The sequence below is a fragment of the Canis lupus genome, chromosome 8, assembly GCF_011100685.1.
Source record: "Canis lupus familiaris isolate Mischka breed German Shepherd chromosome 8, alternate assembly UU_Cfam_GSD_1.0, whole genome shotgun sequence".
NCBI classification, from domain to species: domain Eukaryota; kingdom Metazoa; phylum Chordata; class Mammalia; order Carnivora; family Canidae; genus Canis; species Canis lupus.
Window position 1 is genome coordinate 5,299,806 of NC_049229.1, and position 20,243 is coordinate 5,320,048.

Here is a 20,243-nt window from a genome sequence, read left to right on the forward strand (position 1 = left end):
TGGAGAATAACACAATCAAAAAGTGGAAGAGGGGATAATTAGAAACAGAGTAAAGAAAAGAGGAAGAGAAGACAAATCATGACTTCCAGAAGACTTATCTTCCTTAGAATGAAATGAAAAGGAATGCAAAAATTCAAGTACCTCCTCTAGCATGGGAATATAAGGGAGCATCTCTGCTCTCTTATTCTGGCTTTATGTTTCTTGTAAAGAATGGTGATTGTTTTAGTTGCCTGGTCTCTATTTCAGAGGCAGCAGAGTATTAGTTCCTTCCTTACATTCCATCATCATCATTGCTTTCATCCTGATCAATGTTGAGTTCTGTACATCTTGGCTAAATAATCTGAACTAAGACCAAGTATAACTTGGTATGTACTTCTATGTTACTACAACACATACATCTTGACCAGCTGACTTATCTCCATCTATTACCTTGACAATTTCCAATCACATTACTAACTTCTCATTAGAGAGTAAGGCTCATAGGCAAAGGTGACTCTAAGTCAATTTGATTCAGAAAATTAATTTTTCACTCCCTTCTGCCTTTTTTCCATGGTGATCTCAGAACTTCAGCCAGTTGAGAAATAGTGTTTGCTCAGTCCAAGCTGGGTTCCCACAAGAAAGCCAACTTTTTTTTTTTTCTCATGCTTTTGTTTAGACTTGATATCTATGTTTAGATCACATTTGAAAGAAAGAATGAAAGTTAGGAGTCTGGGTGAGATGCTTCATTGGCCAGTTTAAGGTTTTTTGTTGTTGTTGTTATTGTTGTTGTTGTTTTCTTTTTGGATAAGCGGGTAGGAATTACATCAAGAAAAAGAAAAAGTAAGCTTGGTGGTGGGGGGGAACCACTTGCTCAAACATCAATTAATTGGGTCTTGTGTCCTCACTTCTAGAAGGCAGGAGTTTGAACAATTATTTGGTAAGATCATCCATTTGGTTCTAAAGTTACAGAAGTAGTCCTAAACATTGACTTTCCCTATATTACAATGGGAATATGAGAAAGGTCCAGAAAAGGAGTGCTACAAAAATAACAATGATATGGCAGAGTGAGGATATCCTGGACTATTTTAGGATGGTGATATGGATATGTATATTCTTGTTAACCAAGCCTGGTCTCTACGGCAGAGTTTCTCAAAGTATAGCTCATAGGTCAGCTGTGTCAGCAACTCCAGGAAAACTGTTTAAGGTTTATGTTCCCACCACAGACCCACTGACTCAGAAACTCTGAGGGTAAAGTATTTTCAATTTAAGCTCAAGTTTGAGAACCACTGATCTGGTGTAAGTGCTTTTGTATCACATAGACCTGGATGCAAATACTGCCTCCATCACTTGTGGTCTTCATACTGCTCATATTTTACATGGCCTGTGGAGACGACATGACCTCCTGGAGCCTTGGTTTTCTTATCAATTAGAGGGTGATAATAACTCGTCCTTCTGAGGATTGTTGTGAAGATCATATAGCTAGATAAAGTTAATATTTATTTAGTACTTAACTGTGTATCAAGCACTGTTCAAGGGGCTTTACATGTAATGACTCATTTGTTTCTCATACAGCCTGATAAGACATATCATTTTCCACATGAAGAAATGAAGGCAGTGGGAGGCTAAATAACTTGCCTAAGCTCATGTAACTAGTAAGTGCTGGAGACAGATTATAATTTGTCAGTATCCAGACCCTCTACTCTTTTTTTATTATTATTGGAGTTCAATTTGCCAACATATAGCATAGCACCCAGTGCTCATCCCACCAAGTGCCCCCCCGCAGTGCCCGCCACCCAGTCACCCCCAACCCCCGCCCACCTCCCTTTCCACCACCCCTTGTTCGTTTCCCAGAGTTAGGAGTCTCTCATGTTCTCTCTCCCTTTCTGATATTTCCCACTCATTTTTTTCTCCTTTCCCCTTTATTCCCTTTCACTATTTTTTATATTCCCCAAATGAATGAGACCGTATAATGTTTGTCCTTCTCCGATTGACTTATTTCACTCAGCAAATACCCTCCAGTTCCATCCACGTCGAATCAAATGGTGGGTATTTGTCGTTTCTAATGGCTGAGGAATATTCCATTGTATACATAGACCACATCTTCTTTATCCATTCATCTTTCGATGGACACCGAGGCTCCTTCCACAGTTTGGCTATTGTGGACATTGCTGCTACAAACATCGGGATGCAGGTGTCCCGGCATTTCACTGCATCTGTATCTTTGGGGTAAATCCCCAGCAGTGCAATTGCTGCAGACCCTCTACTCTTAACCACCTGGCGCATAATAGACACCCAATACATGTTAATTCTCTTTTCTACTTCATCCTCCTGGGATGCCGTTAAAATTAACTATGGAGTCTTGTATAAGTGCTGGTTCAGTCTGGTTATATTAACAGGAAAAAAAACCCCACCTCAATTGAATATAAATTGAAAACCAAATCAATGGAGATTCATGTTAATGCTTACAATATGAGTAGTTTCTGAACATTTGAGGGAATCAGTATGAGAACGAGAACTTCTGAGATCTTGACCTTTCCTCCCTTTCTTCTCTCTGCATTGTGGGATTAATGTGGAAGAATTAACTGGAAACTAGGTCAGTGGTTTTCAAACCTTTGGCTCTAGGTCCTCTTTACGCTCTTACAAAGTATTGGAAACCCTAAAGAAAATTTGTTTATATGGGTTTTATCAATCAATGTATTAGAAATTAAAATAGAAATTGTTAAAATATCTATTTAAAAATAACTGTTACATGTTAACATAAATAACATTGTAATGAAAAATAGCCATGTTTCGGGAAGTCTGGGTGGCTCAGTGGTTGGGCGTCTGCCTTCAGCCCAGGGTGTGATCCTGGAGACTCAGGATGGAGCCCCACATCGGGCTCCCGGCATGGAGCCTGCTTCTCTCACTGCTTACGTCTCTGCGTCTCTGTCTGTGTCTCTCATGAATAAATAAATGAATAAAATCTAAAAAAAATAAAAATAAATAAATAAGTAAATAAAATCTTAAAAAGAAAAGAAAAGAAAAATAGCCATGTTTCCAAAGGAAAAACATTAGTAAGAAGAGTGGTATTTTTCTACATTATTGTAAATCTCTTTAATGTCTGATTTAATGGAAGACAACTAGATTGTCATATCTGCTTCTGCATTCAATCTGTTATAATATCACATGTCAGGTAGCCTCTGGAAAACTCCCCTCTACACTTGTAAGATAAATAGTTTCTTAGTATTATTTAAAATACTAAGTATTTCCTTATAATATCTTAGTATTGTAAAAATTATTTCTTAGTATGAATTAAATAATTATTAATTTCTTAGCATAACAAATATTTAGTATTAAATATTCTTATAATTTTCAGTATTACAAAATAATTTCTTAGTAAATAATTTGGTATTATAATTTTAGTATTTTAAATAATTCATATTATTAAAAATAATTTTGAGTATTATTAGTATTATAATTTCTTAGTATTAGTATAAAAGTAGGGTTTTTTTTTTAAAGATTTTATTTATTTGTTAATGAGAGACACAGAGAGAGAGAGAGAGAGAGAGAGGCAGAGAGAGAAGCAGGCTCCATGCCGGGAGCCCGACGCGGGAATCTAGGACCGCGCCCTGGGCCAAAGGCAGGCGCCAAACCACTGAGCCACCCAGGAATCCCCTAGGCATCCCTGTAGAAAAGTATTTTTGATCTCACAGCCCCCCCTAGAAGGGGCTTGAGCCTGCCACGGGTCATGGGGTCACACTTTGAGAAGTTCCTGGGTTTTTTAATAGCTGGATGGAAGTGCACAGTTAATCCAGAATATTCCTATTCTAAATCTTTCTCTTTCCTCTTAGTTAACATTGACTGGTCCCTGGGTTTATCAACTAAGAATTAACCAAAGTGAATTCATTTACATACCACCATGCCAGGAACCCTAAAGCGTAAGACGCACAATAATGTAGCGCAACTGCAAAATAGAGGCAAACTTTATTTTTCTCATCTTATCATTATTAACTTTGACAGCTGAATAAAGCCCTTTGCAGCATCAATGGAAATAGAGCAGAAATAAGATAATGAGAAAGAGGATAGGTGAGTTTCAATGGCAAAAAACAGGATTCTCTGTGTGTAGTGTGTGTGTGTATACTCATTGCTCATAAATGTTTCAGAATGTCTGGAAAATACATTGTGTCTACAACACCTTCTTGCATCAGGGGATGTGTAGAAATTTAGTATTGCTGCCTCTTATTAAACAACTTACTTGAAATTGAGTTTAAGAAATTTCTGAAGCTTACTAAGAGTAAAATAGATCTAGTCCAACAAGTATTATTTAAGAGCCCATCTTTGTGAATGAAAGAAAATGACAGCCCCTTTAACCTCTAGAAGCTTATTTTTAGTGACCAGGGATGATGTGAAGTGTAGATGACATGAGGGAGTGAAGGCACCATTTACCAGCATTTGCTTTATGTCTAGGCGGTCTGAAGACAGATTTAAGGCAGCGTTTATTCTTTTACCTGCTGCTTCAGATAACCAGGGCTTGTGCTATATCAAGAAAAAGTTTTGAATAAATTCACCACAACATCTTTCCTGTTTCACATGCTGAGAGTTTTTTGAACTTCATCCATTACATGTGAGTGAAACATGCTTAGCAACTGCAGTTTTGATGCTCTTTTTTTTTTAAGGATTGTATTAAATAAAGAGAAAGAGGGGGGGAGGGGCAGGGGGAGGGAGAAGCAGACTCCCCACTGAACAGGGAGCCTGACGAGGGGCTTGATCCCAGGACCCTGAGATCATGACCTGAGCAAAGGCAGATGCCACCCAGGTGCTCCAGTTTTGATGCTCTTAAAAAAGAATATAGTTTGTCATATAAGTATAGAAAAAGTTCAGATACTTTGCAGTATACATATAAGGTATCCTAATTCAATTTCAGTGCTACTATTGAGTCTGGTAAAATTACAATAGGTTAAACAGGATGACTCATGCTATAATAATGCACAGTTTAGCCAGAAGTGGTACATAAAGTATATACAATGAACATAATGTTTAGTATAGTATAGATTATATTTGGCATGTTTGGTAGGTATTTTATAAGCACATCTGAAATTTTATATCATCTCCAACAGATGGGAAATAAACAGTAACAGGAGCTGTTAATTTTTTTTTTTATTATACATGGGAAGAAAAGGAGTAATAATGTTAGGAAAAACATATTGAGGCTAAAAAACTATATAAAATGTTTTTAAAACCCATTTTAAAACCTTGAGAAAAAAAAGAAATAAAAAGTAAGTTGAAATGTTCCAACATCTGTTATCAGTAATGGCAGCCCTAAAGAAATCAGTCACTGGTAGGTAAGAAAAATATTTTCTGGTTAAAATACAGCCAGCTGGTTTTTGAGATGCCAGGAGCAAGTATTTGCTGAGTAGATAAAGTGGAAGAAAACTTCTTTAAAAACTCAAATGTGAGGCAAATTAAGACAAAGTTCAAATCTCAAAGACTGGTTCACACTTGAAAGCAATTGGACACACACACACACACACCCCACATTCACATTATCTTTTGTCAGCAGGGAGCTTTGAGGCAGCTTTGGGTGCTGCCTTGAACTCCAGCTGAACCATGTGAGGAAAGTTTTTCATCCTGCCATTTTTGTTTAGAAAGGTGGTTCAAGCTCTTCCTCTCTCTCCCTGATTTTTGTTCTTTGCTACCTCCAAACTGGTATACCAGAAACCAATGCTTTGCAGATATGCTTATCTCTCTGTATTTCCTCCATGGCAATCCTCTTACAAATAGATATGGTCATGTCATTCCCAAGCTGGTTGGTTCTAAATAATTCTTCTGTGTTTTGCACATGGTCTTTGTCCACTCTGGAGAAATGTGCTTCTCCATGAACTGCCCTATATAGGAAGGCCCTGTATTTTGGCCAAATATTTCTGCCCTGGAAAACTCTCTCTCAGGCAAGATCCCTTGGCCTATGCACTCTTGACAAGGAGACTCTACTCACAACTTTATGGAGGTTTTTTATTATATTGTCTATTCTTTACATGTTTGCAGTTTTGTTAAAAGATAAAGTGAGGCATACTAAGCATTCTGAGTTGGAGAAAAATCCATTCCAAACAGGCAGCACCAAACTGAAACTGGCTAGGAGTGTTCCACCTTCAGAAGCTTAGGGAGAGATTCTTAGAGAGAACAGATGGAAGCAAGGTAAGGAAATTATTGATTGGCGGTAGCAAAAAGCCTAGTTAGGTATTTGTGATTGGTTGTCTTTGGGTTTCAGTTTCTCAAACTTGAGGCATTTATGGGCTTAGATTTTGGTTTGCTAACACAGGTTGCTACTGACATTAGAGCTACCTTAGTCTAATGGCCTCCTTGCTTAAATAATGTTATAGTTTTGCCTGGACTGGGGGCTCCTTCTGGACAGAATTTTGTATTTTCACCTCTATAACAGTGAGTAGGGCCCTTTCTTGGTGATTAGGAAGTACTGTTGATTGCACAGTTAGCTAGTGAGAATCTCTGAAATGCTTTTAGCAGTCCTGGAAGCCCATCGTTCCACAATTGGAAACGAAGCTGGGAGTGTAAATCCCCCCTGACAGAATAATTGCAGTGGTGACAGGTGGATGAAACTGAAAGCCAAGGCCAAATGCCCTTCTCCTAAATACTTGAGGCAGAAAGGCAGAGGGAAGCCAGGAGATCGGCAGAGTGGGGAAAATCCCACAGAAAAGGGAGGCTAAGGACAAGCAAAGGAAGAGTTGAGCCTCTTTGTACTGAATTTCCTTCTCTGAAGGACAATCTGATAGAGGCCTTCAGAACTGGAGGGGGAACATTTCATTTGTAAATTGTGCTTAAAATTGCTAAGTGCTTTGTTTCTGTAAAAGGTGATAGACCTGGCAAGGAGTTACTGCCATTTTAGAAAAAGGTGATAAGGACAGATAAGTCTAATGCAATTTTTGGTTGGGAGAACAAAACAGGGGGAGAGTTATTGAACGCACATGGGAGGACCCTTGTGTCTTCTCTGTGGTGCTCCTTTGGCTTTGTCACTTGCTGGTGCCTGGCTCATGCTGCCTTCTGTGGCCAAAGAGTACCCACTTGCCTGCCATTTGGGACCACTGAAAACAAAAGGCCTGCGCTAGAGCCCTCCCTCATTTCTGAGGCTGGCTAGTCAAATCACTGGGTTACATGGAGGTTTGCAGGGTTGTTTATGCCATCAGGCTTTGTAGCCCATCCTCATAGCCTTTGTCCTACAGCCTTCCCTGGACTCTCTGCCTCCTCCGTTAGAATGCCCACCTGTACCAGCACCGGAACAAGCCAGCCAGTTAAACAGTTAGAGACTGAGTGTGCTAAATCTCCAGCTCCCCACTCTCCCCTCCACCACTACAAGATCTTCCTCAAAGAAGAGGCATTGGGAAGGAAACTGTTAGCAGAGAGAAACAAAGTACTACTAATAATGGGCTTTCAAGCCATAATTGGGGGAATAATTTGTCCTCTAATTATGCAGAGTGGGTAGTGACTTAGTTGCCTATGCATAAAGCTGACCTTGCCCATTATCTTTACATTATCTTTGTGTACAGTTCATGTGGGTACTCAAGACAACAAAAAACCTGTATATACCTGGGAAAATCCCAACCCGATCCAGCGTGGATAGGGTATAATCCAGTTCTTATTTATCCGGCTAATGGGATTCTACTTAACTAGGGTGAAAAGGGAGAACATGTGACCTGCTCAGTCAACACAGGGGAGATGGATGTAGGCCGACCTTTGCATTTTTGAGAAGCTCCCACAGAAGCCAGGGAGATAGACAGGCTTCTGCCCACAGCCCTCTTCTTACCCAGGCCGTAATGAAGCTCAGAGGAGCTCAGCTCTGCGCAACCAATTGAGCTGTGTCTCTCCCACTACTAATTCCTACAAATCTGGAAATGGTAGCTGGGGAAGCAATTAGAGAAGACAGAAAAAAATTTTCAGTCTTACTGCCTTTTGTACAAAATCAGCATTTCGTTGCTTCTGTTGTTTTGCCAGCACAGAGCCAAAAGGAATAAAGCAGTCCGAGACTTTAACATCAAATTTCTGCTTTGAAATTGCTAGAGGAGGAAATAAAGCCTAGATGAAGGAGCCTGCACACACATACCCAAAATACTATGTTTCAAATTATAAATCTTCTTACATACACATGTTGGTTTTTTAATGTCCTATTCATTCATTTTAATTGAACAAATATTGACCATGTTCTATTTGCAAAACGCTGAGTTATAGGTGGCAGAAGGGAGAAAAGCAATTAGCTCTCCGTTTCTGGAGTGGATCTGATGGAACAGGAGTCATAGGGAAGAGTCTCCAATACAAGGATTTAACACAGTTGTTGAGTAATAATTAGGCCAATAAAGTCATTATCACACACCTTTTGAGCTCATCTCCTGTCTCCTCAATGATCCTTCTTCCCAGCCACTTTAGGAGGGACCAGCTCTATACTGGCTTCAATGGGCTCTGCACAAGGGCAATCTGATGGTGTCTCACCATGGCCTGTGCCCCTTGCTCCTTGCCCTGGGTCTTATCTGCAGCAGTGGGATAGGATGCCTCCGTGAAGTCATGGACTCGTGCTCTCAGAGCCTGGAAATGTGGGAGAGTTCCCCGGGGTGTTGAGAGGAAGGACATCTTCCATCAATCAGGAACAGGAGCCATGGATATACACTTCCTCTGCTGTCATCTGGGACACACAGTTCCCAGGCACATTTTGTAAGGTTCTCTAGGAGGCTGTGCGCAAGCCATCCTGCCATTTGTGAGGATAACCAGTTCTGCCCTGGCTTTCAGACCTTCCTGTATTACTGCTTGCTGGGCTGGCTTCGCAAACAGGGTGCGTGCCCGCCAGCCTCAGGCTATGCTTTCAGGAGAGCCCAGGCTAAGAAAAATAATGGTATTTACTATGTATCAAACATTGTATTGAGCACTCTCTGTGTAATAGATGAGTAGATTCTTTCCAGACAGCTCTTAAGCTGGGAGGAAATAGAATTATTCTCATTTTACAAATAAAGAAACAGGTTTAAAAAGTTCTGTAACTGGTCCCATGTTATACTATTGGTGACTGTACCAAAATTTAAATACAGGTTTGTTTAATGTCCAAACTGTCACAGCAACAACAAAACCCTAAAGTTGCATGGCTAGTGTGGCAGGTATGGTGGTGCTCTCCTCAACATTTGTTCTCCTTCTCTATGTCCATACAGCACATTGTTTGGATGAATTTGGCCTTGGCCCTCTTCCTCAGCCTCAGGGGTGACCCTGATTGGTCTAAACCCAATTAATCCCATATTCTTGCCGTACTGATGGCTTCAGATATGTCAGGCATCCACTGGTTAGAACACAGCACTTCCCAGGTCACAGTGCTAGGTTTATAACACGATGAGCATATGACTCAAGATGCCTCCGTTAGAGGCTGCTAACTGCTTACCCCCGGAGTGCCCAGAGCTCAATCTTGGGCCTCTTTTCTATCTGTACTCACTCAACCTGGTGACTTCATCTGGTCTCATGGCTTTAGATGCCATTTATACACCCAAATCCCTAAATGTATATGTCTAGCCCAGGGCTCTTCTTGAGACTCTCGACTTACCTGTACATCCATTTCCTCCTAGACATTTCCACTCGGGTGTCTAATGGATACACAAAAATTAGCATGTCCACCAGTGGACTTTAGATTTTCTTCTTTGTCATCTCAGTTAATACCAATTCCAGCCTTCCAATTCCTCACCTCCTCAGACCAAAACTTTGACTTTTCCTTTTCCCTTTTGCTTACCCTTAGAAGTCATTCTTTGACAAATTATTGGTTCTACATCTAAAGTATAAGCAGATGCTGACTGTCACCTCTGCACTGCATTACTACCACACAGCCCAAACTGCTACACCTTCTGCCTGGATTCTTTTTTTTTTTCTGCCCGGATTCTTAAGCACTTGGCTCCCCTGTACTCCTATCACCTGTCTCCTACCTACTCCTATTACAGCACTTTACTTGCTTTGACACTTTTATTTAACCTTTGGAAAATGCTTCTATCACTCATGCAGAATTAAGTGGTTATGAATTCAAGTCCATCATGGGTATATATCATCAGCATCTCAGTTAAGCCTTTGGGGCAAGGTAGTATTTTGGTGATAGTTGAAATGCTCTGGAGGCCTACAAAGCAACATTTTAAATGACATCTGTGACACAAAATGGGAAAATGTTCCTTTCTTGAACTGGTTTATATGCTGAGAGGTCAAATTATTGCTTAAACCAATTTTTATATATTCACCTCTAACTTGGGTACATAGATATAGGGCTATATCTAGGGAAAGAGCACCATGCCAGAAGGTAAAGGAGCTGACATTCATTCTGCTTAATAACTTCTCCCCTTACATAAGTCATTTCTGCTTCTGAGTTATTTAATCTCTTTATGTGTAAAATGGAAAAATAATACCTGTTTACATACCTCACAAGGCTATTGTCTCTTTGAAAAGATGTATGGGAACTCCCATATCCCTTGAATTGTTTGTAAAATTGTGTCTGTGTGTGGACATAATGAACTTTTTCTTTTTTCTGCTAACAAAGTCCATAGTTTTTGTGACCTTCTCGAGATGACCCAAGAGGGATCAAGATCTTCTAGTAAGTAGTGCTACTTTGTAAACTATGAAATACCATTGACATAGAGAAGTAGATGGTACCTTTATGTAAATCCTTCAGTCGTCCTTGATGATCTTGTTGTATGTGGGGACAAGGACTCTTTCCTAAGAAATTGTGACTTTGGCCTCTAAAAACCATTAATGCATCGATAAGCTTTGTATGTCCATTGCAATTACCAAGATTGGTAATCATGGCTTCACAGAAGATTGTCCAACATACATATTTTAAGAATCATGTTACTGTTCTAATCTAGACCTGATGATGAAGTTCTGAGGACCTTTGAGGGAATGACTATGACAGTATCTGAATAGCTCTTTGATTGTAGCTTTTTAGACACAAGTTTACTATGCTGAAGATTTCCTTCCTGAAAACTGGTCTAGTCCTTCACCTCCTCTGACTAGGAGGGAGGGGGAGGGAGGGAGGGAGGGAGGGCGGGAGCGGAGGAGGAAGGAAGGAAGGACAGGAAGGAAGGAAGGAAGGAAGGAAGGAAGGAAGGTCGAGGGGGGAGGGAGGGAGGGAGTGGGGGGGGCAGGGGGGCTGGGAGGGTAGTGGGGCGGGGGGAGAACGTGGGGAGGGGGACGTGGAAGCGAGGTGGGAAGTGACGGAAGGAAGGTCCTTCCGTTCTTGCGTCCTTCCTTCATTTCTTTTTCTTTCTTCTTTCTTTGTTTCTTCTTTCTCTTTCTCTTTCTTTCTTCTTTTCTCTTTCTCTTCTTTTCTTCCCCAGACACTTACCAAAGACCCAGTGGGCCTTGAACAGTGCTGTGCTGGCATGCGTTCTTGGAGAAGCCCCTACGAGAGTGGAGAGAGCCTACTCGGGTCCCAGAGGGAAGTGTGGTGCTGGGAGGCTGACGCTGCTGGGGAGCCAAACTCTGCTATTTAAATCACTCCAGTGACCGTCTCGGTTGGTCGGTCACATAACCTGTGGTGCTGCTATTTGCTCATCTGTAAAATTGCTCTCCCTCTTGGGCTTGTTGTGAGGATAAAGGAAAATAATAGGTGGCAAAGTGCACAGAATGGTAAAAGTCTAATACCAAATCAAGGTATTCTCATTTTAGAAGTTTATCCCTGAGTAGTGATGACACCGACATAAGGAAGTTAAAACTGCAATTAGAGGTCTGCTTCACCTTTAATCCACCAGTAATAAAGCATTCTCCAAGCAGTGACCTAGTTTCAGGTGCTCTATGGTTATTTGCAAGTTTTTTTCTATTCCTGATATAAGTAGAGCAACTCAGAATTTTGGAGGACAATTCCAATATCAACTGGTCTGCGGTCTTGTGTCTAGAAGTAGGGCTTCCGAGCCTGTATCATTAAAGCTAGCAGGAGGATTATTAATGGATGGAGCCCTGGTGGTGGTTTTGTTTAGTGCAACAAATCTTGACTGGGGCCTGCTATGGGACAGACGTTGGGGATTACAGAGGTGGGAAATGTACATCCTAAATCTGAGAGAAGGAACAGTCTAGTAAGAGAAGACCTAGTAAGGAAATGTGCTCCAGACAATGGCAATACGATTATGACTGATCTTCTTTGGTGAACACGTATTATGTACTAGGCACAGTGTTACAACTTTTCATGAGTCATCATCTTTAAGCTTCCCAATTACACGAAGAGGTAGTAATTCTATACCCATTTCCTGAAGGGGCACTTGGGCCTCAGAAATCTTACATAACTTGGCCAGGTTCAGACACTTAATAGGTTTCAGCCAGTTCACAAAGTTTGGCTTGTCTGACTTAATGGATGCTGTAAAGAAACAGAGGAAAGCAGCCCCCAGGGAGGGCCAGAAAGGACTGCATTGAAGATTAAATTGAGCGATGTACCTATCCAGTGCTGAAGCATGGGATATGTTCCCTTTAATAGACGCAGTTTGAGCACATCTGGATTTTGGAAAACCAGCTAAGTGTTTATCAAAGAAGCCCTGTCATCATCTGGATAATTCCAAGATACAAATGGGCCTAGACAATGCTAAGGTTTTTATCATTCAAATCTCAGATATCTGAAATGAATTTTTTAAATGTATATCTTTCATAAACCAAACTAATCAGGCATTAGCTGCATTAGTAGGTACCCAACCAATACTTGACTCTGACAACAAAATTAACAAAGAGCAGTTTAGGCAAGGGCTTTTATTTGTCTATTTCTTATATTTACAATATTCTTTGATAATGGTATCTCCTTGTTATTACTCGTTCCTGGAGTTCCACTGTGGGAGATTCATTCCTTCACCTAAGAATTGTGGACTCTATCATGTCATTAAGTGCACTCCTAGAATAGTAACCTTTGAAATCAGGAGTTGGCAAACAATGACCCATGGGCAAAATTTGGGCTATAACCTGGTTTTGTATAGCTTACAAGAGCTAAGGATGATTTTTATATTTCTAAAAGATTATTTAAAAAAATGTGTAACAGAGATCATATGCGGCACACAGAAGCCTAAAATATTTACTGTCTTGCCCTTTAAAAAGTTGGTTGACTCTTGCTTTAAATGATAATGACTGGTTAATTTTCTTAGGGAAGGGCAGGTTTTCAAAGGAAAAGAGAGAAAGGCCTTGTGAGTACTGGGTACATGTTTCCCACCAACTGAGGGGCTGTGGGAGCTAGGGAGGTACACCACTCAGCTTTCACTCCAAGAGAATTCTGTGACTCCTCCTGGATCTGCCTCAGGTTTTGGGTGGAGGCCATGCTCTTCCTGGGCAGTGACAGGTCCCAGCAAATGCCATCCCAAGATATGTCTCTGGCATATGCATCATTTTGAGCTAAAGACTATTGAAATCCAGCAGATGCAGGAAAATCTGTACTCTGATTCTAAAGGAAAGGACACTTATATTTATTAAGAAAGTTTACATTTGTGGGAAGTGTCTCCCTGTCCTGTACCAGAAGGAGGAGGATTCTGTTTTTTTGTTTTTTTCTTTTTAAGATTTTATTTATTTATTCATGAGAGACACAGAGAGAGAGAGAGGCAGAGACTCAGGCAGAGGGAGACTCCATGCAGGGAGCCCGGTGCAGGACTTTATCCCAGGACCCTGGGATCATGACCTGAGCCAAAGGCAGCCGCTCAACCGCTGAGCACTCAGGCATCCCAGAGGAGGACTCTTAACAACTCTTATCAATGGGGAAAGAGCCAACTTAAATCTGTATAATAAAACTTACTAAACAACATTTGTTTACCATATTTTCCTGGACACCTTCCTATAACTTGCCTTTCTTGCCCAGAGTCCAAAGATGCCCTTTTCCTTTGTTTAGCCTAAGAGGGCAAATCAGCCCAAGTTCTAACCATCTCTCCAGGTTACTCATTCCTGGATGTTTCCATGCATTCATGTATAACATCTGTTAATAAACTGTTTTCCTCTTGTCAGCTGTCTTTTGCCAGTCTAATTTACAGGGCCTTAGCTAGAGAACCTAAGACGGGTAGAGGAAGAATATTTTTTTTTCTCCCCTACAGCAACTTTGGCCAATGTCTGAACATGACAGGTGTCAAACGGGTTATCCTGGAATAAGCAGCTTTACTTACAATGTAACATTGGACTGGACATAGGCGATGAGTTAGAAAGGAAAAAAAAAAAGATATTGAGATAATTTTGAGATAGTGAAATACGATTTTACTTGAATAGACAGTTAGTTGCATAAGCTAAGGAGGTTACATGGCTAGGGTTACCAGATTTAACCAATGAAATAGAATACCCAGTTAAATTTGACTTTCAGATAAACAACAAATCTTTTAGCATATATCTCTTCCTTAGCATAAGCATTTCTCAAACAGAAGTGCCACAAGAGATTGCCTGTTAAAATAATCCTGCATTGAGTGAAGAAAAAGAAAAATATTTTAGTATGAATATGTCCCAAATATTGCATGAGATATACTAAAGAATTATTCATTGTTTAAGTGAAATTCAAATCTAATCGCACCTTCTGTATTTTGTCTGGCAGGTCTAGTTATGGTATTATTGGCTTAAAGAAAATCTATTGAAACACAAATTGTGTCTTAATTAATTAGAAAGACTAGTCTTTTAAGGAATTTGAGATTCCTTAGTCTAACATGTTTATTTTTACAAGAGGGTGGCCAAGTGTTTTGCTCGGGTCATGAAGCCAGTTAATCTCAGAGCTATGTCTTAACACCATCCTCCCCACCCCACGTTCAGAACTCTTTCTACTCCATGATTCAATCCCCTTCCAAAGAGGCATCTTTCTGACACCGGTGATGCACCACTATTTTTTTTGAGTTTCCTTTGCCTCCTCTTCTTTCTATTCCTTTTCCTATCAAATTAGTCTTCATTATGTAATGGCTTTTTATATTTTTGTTGACACATAATCTGAGCAGTTAATAAACTTCACAAAATATTAAATGTGGCTTCTTGGGTCCATATTTCTATATTAGTATTTCCAAAAATAAAATAGTTACTGTCAAAAATTCAGAAAGTATAAAATAATATGAAGAATAAAACAAAAATTATCCATAATTTTCCGTGGCTGTAAATAGCCACTGCAGACATTTTGGTGGGATTCTTATTTTTCTTTTTTTTTTTTTTTTTTTAATTTTTTTTTTTTTAATTTTTATTTATTTATGATAGTCACAGAGAGAGAGAGAGAGGCAGAGACATAGGCAGAGGGAGAAGCAGGCTCCATGCACCGGGAGCCTGATGTGGGATTCGATCCTGGGTCTCCAGGATCGCGCCCTGGGCCAAAGGCAGGCGCCAAACCGCTGCGCCACCCAGGGATCCCGGATTCTTATTTTTCTATTAAAAATAAAACAAAACAAAATTGAGGTATAAAATTGTACATATAATTGTAGCCTATATATATTTATTATGATTATATAAAATATACATTACTTATTTTATTTTATATTTAACTTACATTTATTTTAATATATTTAAGTTTTAATATATTTTAATTTATATATCATAATATATTTTATATATTCATAGCATATTCTACACTTTAAATATTTCTAATATGTATATAAAACCTATCTATTTTATAATTTGCTTATATAAATGAACAATATCTGTATGTATTTGCTTGTTAATATTTTCTACCATGGCATGGGGCTCTATTACATGAATGTACTGTGTTTTACTTAATCACTTTCCTACTAAAATACATTGAGTTTATTTTTTCTCTTGGTAGTAATTGATATTCTGACGAACAGTATTATACATCAAATTTTGTAAGTTTACTGATTGTTTCCACATTTAAAGGGGAGATGTGAATTGCTTTGCTGTAGAGGGAGCTTGCTTTAAAGATTATTGATTTGTATTACTAAAGCATTCTGTAGAAAGATTGGACCAGTAAATGGCTGATAAGTAGCATATAGGAGGATACCTTTCCTATACCTTTGTCAACCATGGTTTTTGGCAAATAAAAAAAAGTGTTCCTAAAAAAGTAAAACTATAACACAGGTTATTTACTTTTAATTTCACTAGTCACGAAAAGAAAGATAAAAAAAAATTGTCGTGTGATTATAGATCTTTTGTATTTTTTCTATAGTGAATTGTCATTATTTTTTGCTTGTATAAATTTTTCCCATAGAAATGTTCATTTTCTTATTAACTGAAATTTTAAAATGTATATATACACATGTATATAAAGATTCTTAGTCTTTTGTTTTATTCTATGCCAGAAATAATTTTTTCTAGTTTGTCATTAGTTTTTTAATTTTATTTGTGAATATTTTTATTATGCAGAAGTTCTGAGTTTGTATATAATTAATTGTATCAATTTTTGTTCATAGTCTTTGAAGTTATGCCAAGAAAGGCTTTCCTTTATTTGTAAAATATACTTAACTGTATTTTTCTTCTCATTTTTAATGAACAAAATGAGCTGTTTACATTTAACTCTTTAACCCAGACTGAATTTTTTGGTGTGCAATATTCTTCTTGATTTTTTTTTTTTTTTTTTTTTTTTTTGGTGATCTGGGCATTTAAAACACATTTAAAGAAAAAAATCTGGAATAAAAACAGTTTTTCACATACAGTCATTTCCCCCATTTCTGCATAGAAGTACCTATGCAAAGAACTTGTAAATATTATGACCCCCAGGGAGATCTCAAGAGAGAACACTTATTTAATGTCTTAATGCTTCAAAGGACCTGTGAACAAAGGTTTTTCTTTTTCTATTGACCTATTATATTTGCATAATCTTTTCTGACGTCACATAGAAGAAGAGAGAAGACTTATTGTGGCATCAGAAGGCAGAACTAGGACAGATGAGTGAAAGGTACACAGAGACAGAACTCAGTTCAAAGTCCTTGTTCTGACCTTCCAGGCTTTAGCTTTGCTCAGAGGCTGTGCGTGGCTTTACTCAAACAGATGCCTGTTTTGCATGCTTTCTGATGAGAGTTAATGGGCAGGTATCCTATCATGACTCATCATGATGTCTTTCAGTTAAACAATTTGAACCTCATTGTTTTAGTTACTATTTACTACCATCAAACTAGGCACTTAAAGCAACTATTTTATTTTGCTCATGATTTTGTAAGTCAGGAATTAGGGTTAATTTTGGCTTGGGATCTCATGAGGTTGGAGTTGGTTGCTGGCTGGGGTGCATAATCTGAAGCCTCAACTGGGCTGGATGTTCCAGATGGCTCACTCACATGGCTGGCAGTGGATGCTGGCTGTTGGCTGGGAGCTCAGTGAGAACTATTGACCTAAGCTCCTACATGTGGTCTTTCAAGCATGGTGGTCTCAGGGAAGTCAAACTTCTTACATGGCACCTGGCTCCATCAGAGCAGATATTCCCAAGGGAACCAGGGGGAAGCTGAACAGTCTTTTGTAATCTAGCCTTGCAAGTCACATAGTGTCACTTCTATTGCATTCTGTGATGGAAGCAGTCACAAGGCCTCCCAGAATCAAGAAAAGGGAACATATACCCCATCTTTTATTGGGAAGAGTATAAAAACATTTGAGGCCATTTTCTTTTAACTGCCACACCTATAGACACCTGTTTCCTGTTATCCTGCCTCCTCCTCACTCATGGTTAATATTTCATGGCTCCTTACCTGTGTGACTCTGATTTTTCCAATGCAGAGAAATAGTTGGGAATGGGAGTTCGTTGAAGGGGGAACATGTGATCTCAACCTGCTTACAGGATATTTCAAACAAACCATTTGGAGAATTTTTAATTTCAATGTTATACTGAGTTGCTATCTTTATATTTGTTGTGCATCAAATACATACACTCTAATTTCACTATATGCTCATTTATTTCCAGGCAAACTTTAACTTAGCTGGAGAGAGAGGATGTAAAGATCCTCCATGGTCCCCAGTCACATTTTCTATTGCCAGGGTTGTAAGGTTGACCTTGGTTGCTGTCCCATAACTCTCTAGGATGACAGGCTGAATCTACTGCCTCTTCAAGGATTTCTGGGATTCACTTCTGTGACCCTAGGCTAGGTTCAGCCTTTGGTCAGCACCCTTGATAGATAGGCAGGCTACAGGAAATGCTCTGTAGAATTCCTTCCTTGGGTGGAATGTCCTCTAAGATTCTATATTCTTTCACATAAATCTTTTAGAGGCCAGATAAGCTAAATAGGCAAAAACCCGATTGTTTCGTGTAGAGGACGCTGGGTTACAAATGAGTTTATGTAACTCAAGTAGCATGGTCATAACCTGGAAGTGAGGAGTCAGGCAGGCAGCCCTGCATTTGCTGTCTGGTTACATCTGCAGAGCTGTTTTGCCTGCTTTAATTAGGCCACGTTTACAGTTCCAGAAGGGTATGAATGTTATATTTGTTGGTTTATGTCCCAATAACATCACAACAGCCTAGGGTTTATTTGCATCAATTGGTCTGGGTTGTGGATGACTCTTTGTTACTTTGTTCTGTGCAGCCTGTCAGGGCTCCACGGCAGTAGGATTGGGAAGGAGTGAAGTTGTAGAAGAGTTCTGCTGTGCTGAGCTCTTGTGCATGCAAGAGGATGGCAACCAAGACCACAGGATTTGGTCTAATGAGACAGTAAAAACTGGATGTGATGAGTTAAAATTTCCTTTTTTGCCCTACTTTGGAAGCCATCCTGCTATTCAAGTTAAAAAAAAAACAAAAAACAAAAAACAAAGAGTAAATGGGCTGGGCAAAAAACTCAAGCTATTACATACATGGTAGGTTTAGGTAATTATTTTGAAGTTTCCTTTCTGTCAAAGAAACATGTTTGCTGGTGTTTTGCTCTATGATACGTGGGCACCATCTAAGGATCAGACTTTGCCTTTGTAAGCAAGAACCCTCCTATTTACCCCTTGCTTCCTAATCTATTCATTTGTTCTCATATAATATCATACCAAGCCCCCAGGCTACCTATGTTTAGAGATTGTTTCCTGCCCTAAACAGAAAATATATTAAAACTCTCTGGCATTACCAAATGGTGGCGCAATATCAAGGCTCTTTTCATGTACATGAGGACTCCTCACGTATTCCTGGATCATAGCTATCCAAACTCCCTCCTTAGTTTCAGGTCTTGGTCCTGCGTTGGCAACTGAAGCCTGCTCAATGCTCCTACCTTTGTCCTCCTTTTTGTGAGTTCATAACCTGTTGCCTCTTATGTCTCAGTGTGACACCCAGAGATGTAGCCACTGAACATTGTTCAGCTGTTTGATGATGTTTGCTTAGCATGAAGATATTCGGGAAAGTAATGAGAAACAGAGTCAATGCATTTCTCCACAAAAGCCAGGGATTCGATAGAATCGTGCTCTATATCCTATTGAGGTCTACAGTTCATTAATTCATCCAACGCATATTTATCGAGTACTTAACATGTGCAAGGTGCTGGGATGTCTGGGTGGCTCAGTTAAGTGTCCAACTCTTGATTTTGGCTTAGGTCATGATTTCAAAGTTGTGAGACAGAGTCTGGCAGTGGGCTCTGTTCTGGGTGTGGAGCCTGCTTAAGATTGTCTCTCTCCCTCTCCCTCCTTCCCCCCTCTAAGAAAAACGATGTGCAAGGTGCTGAAACACGGTGAGAATATTTGATATGAGGAAAATGTAAGCAGGACAGTGATAGAGAGTGATTAAAGACCAGGGGTTGAAAAACAATGACAAATTCAGTGGCCAGAAAGTCACCTCTAAGGGAATAGAGACCTGAATAATGAGAAAGAATAGCCAGACAAAGATATGGGAGAAAGAACGTTCTACACAAATGAAATGTGTCAAGGTACTAAGGAGGGAAGGATCGCAAGAAGAGCACACAGGCATAGGTAAAGTGAAATGAGATAGAGAGGTTGACAAAAAGATCCTTAAAGGCCAGGGTGAGGGGTTTCAATTGTGTCCCTAATAGTTATACTAAGCCACTGGGGTGTTCTAAGCAAGAGAATGGTGCAGTCTGAATTTATGCTGGGACTAAGACTGGACCACAGGTACCAGCACAAAGGCTCAAACCATTTTCCAGGTAAGGGATGCTGGTGAAGTACACAAGGGGTGCAATCCTACTAGGAAGAGTTGGTCACAGAATGGACAGGCCATGATGGTTTTAGACAGAGAATGAAAGAAAGAGAATAGGGTCAAAGATGTCTTCTAGGTTTTCAGCTTGAGCAATTGAATAAGATGGTGCCATTTTCTGAGATGGGTAACACCAGAAGGGAAGCAAATTTGGAAGAAATGGATCCTTGTATTTGGAGTCCAAGAGAAAAAGTCAGGTTTGATAATTGACAATTTACACATGGTGTCTCAATTCATCAGACAAGAT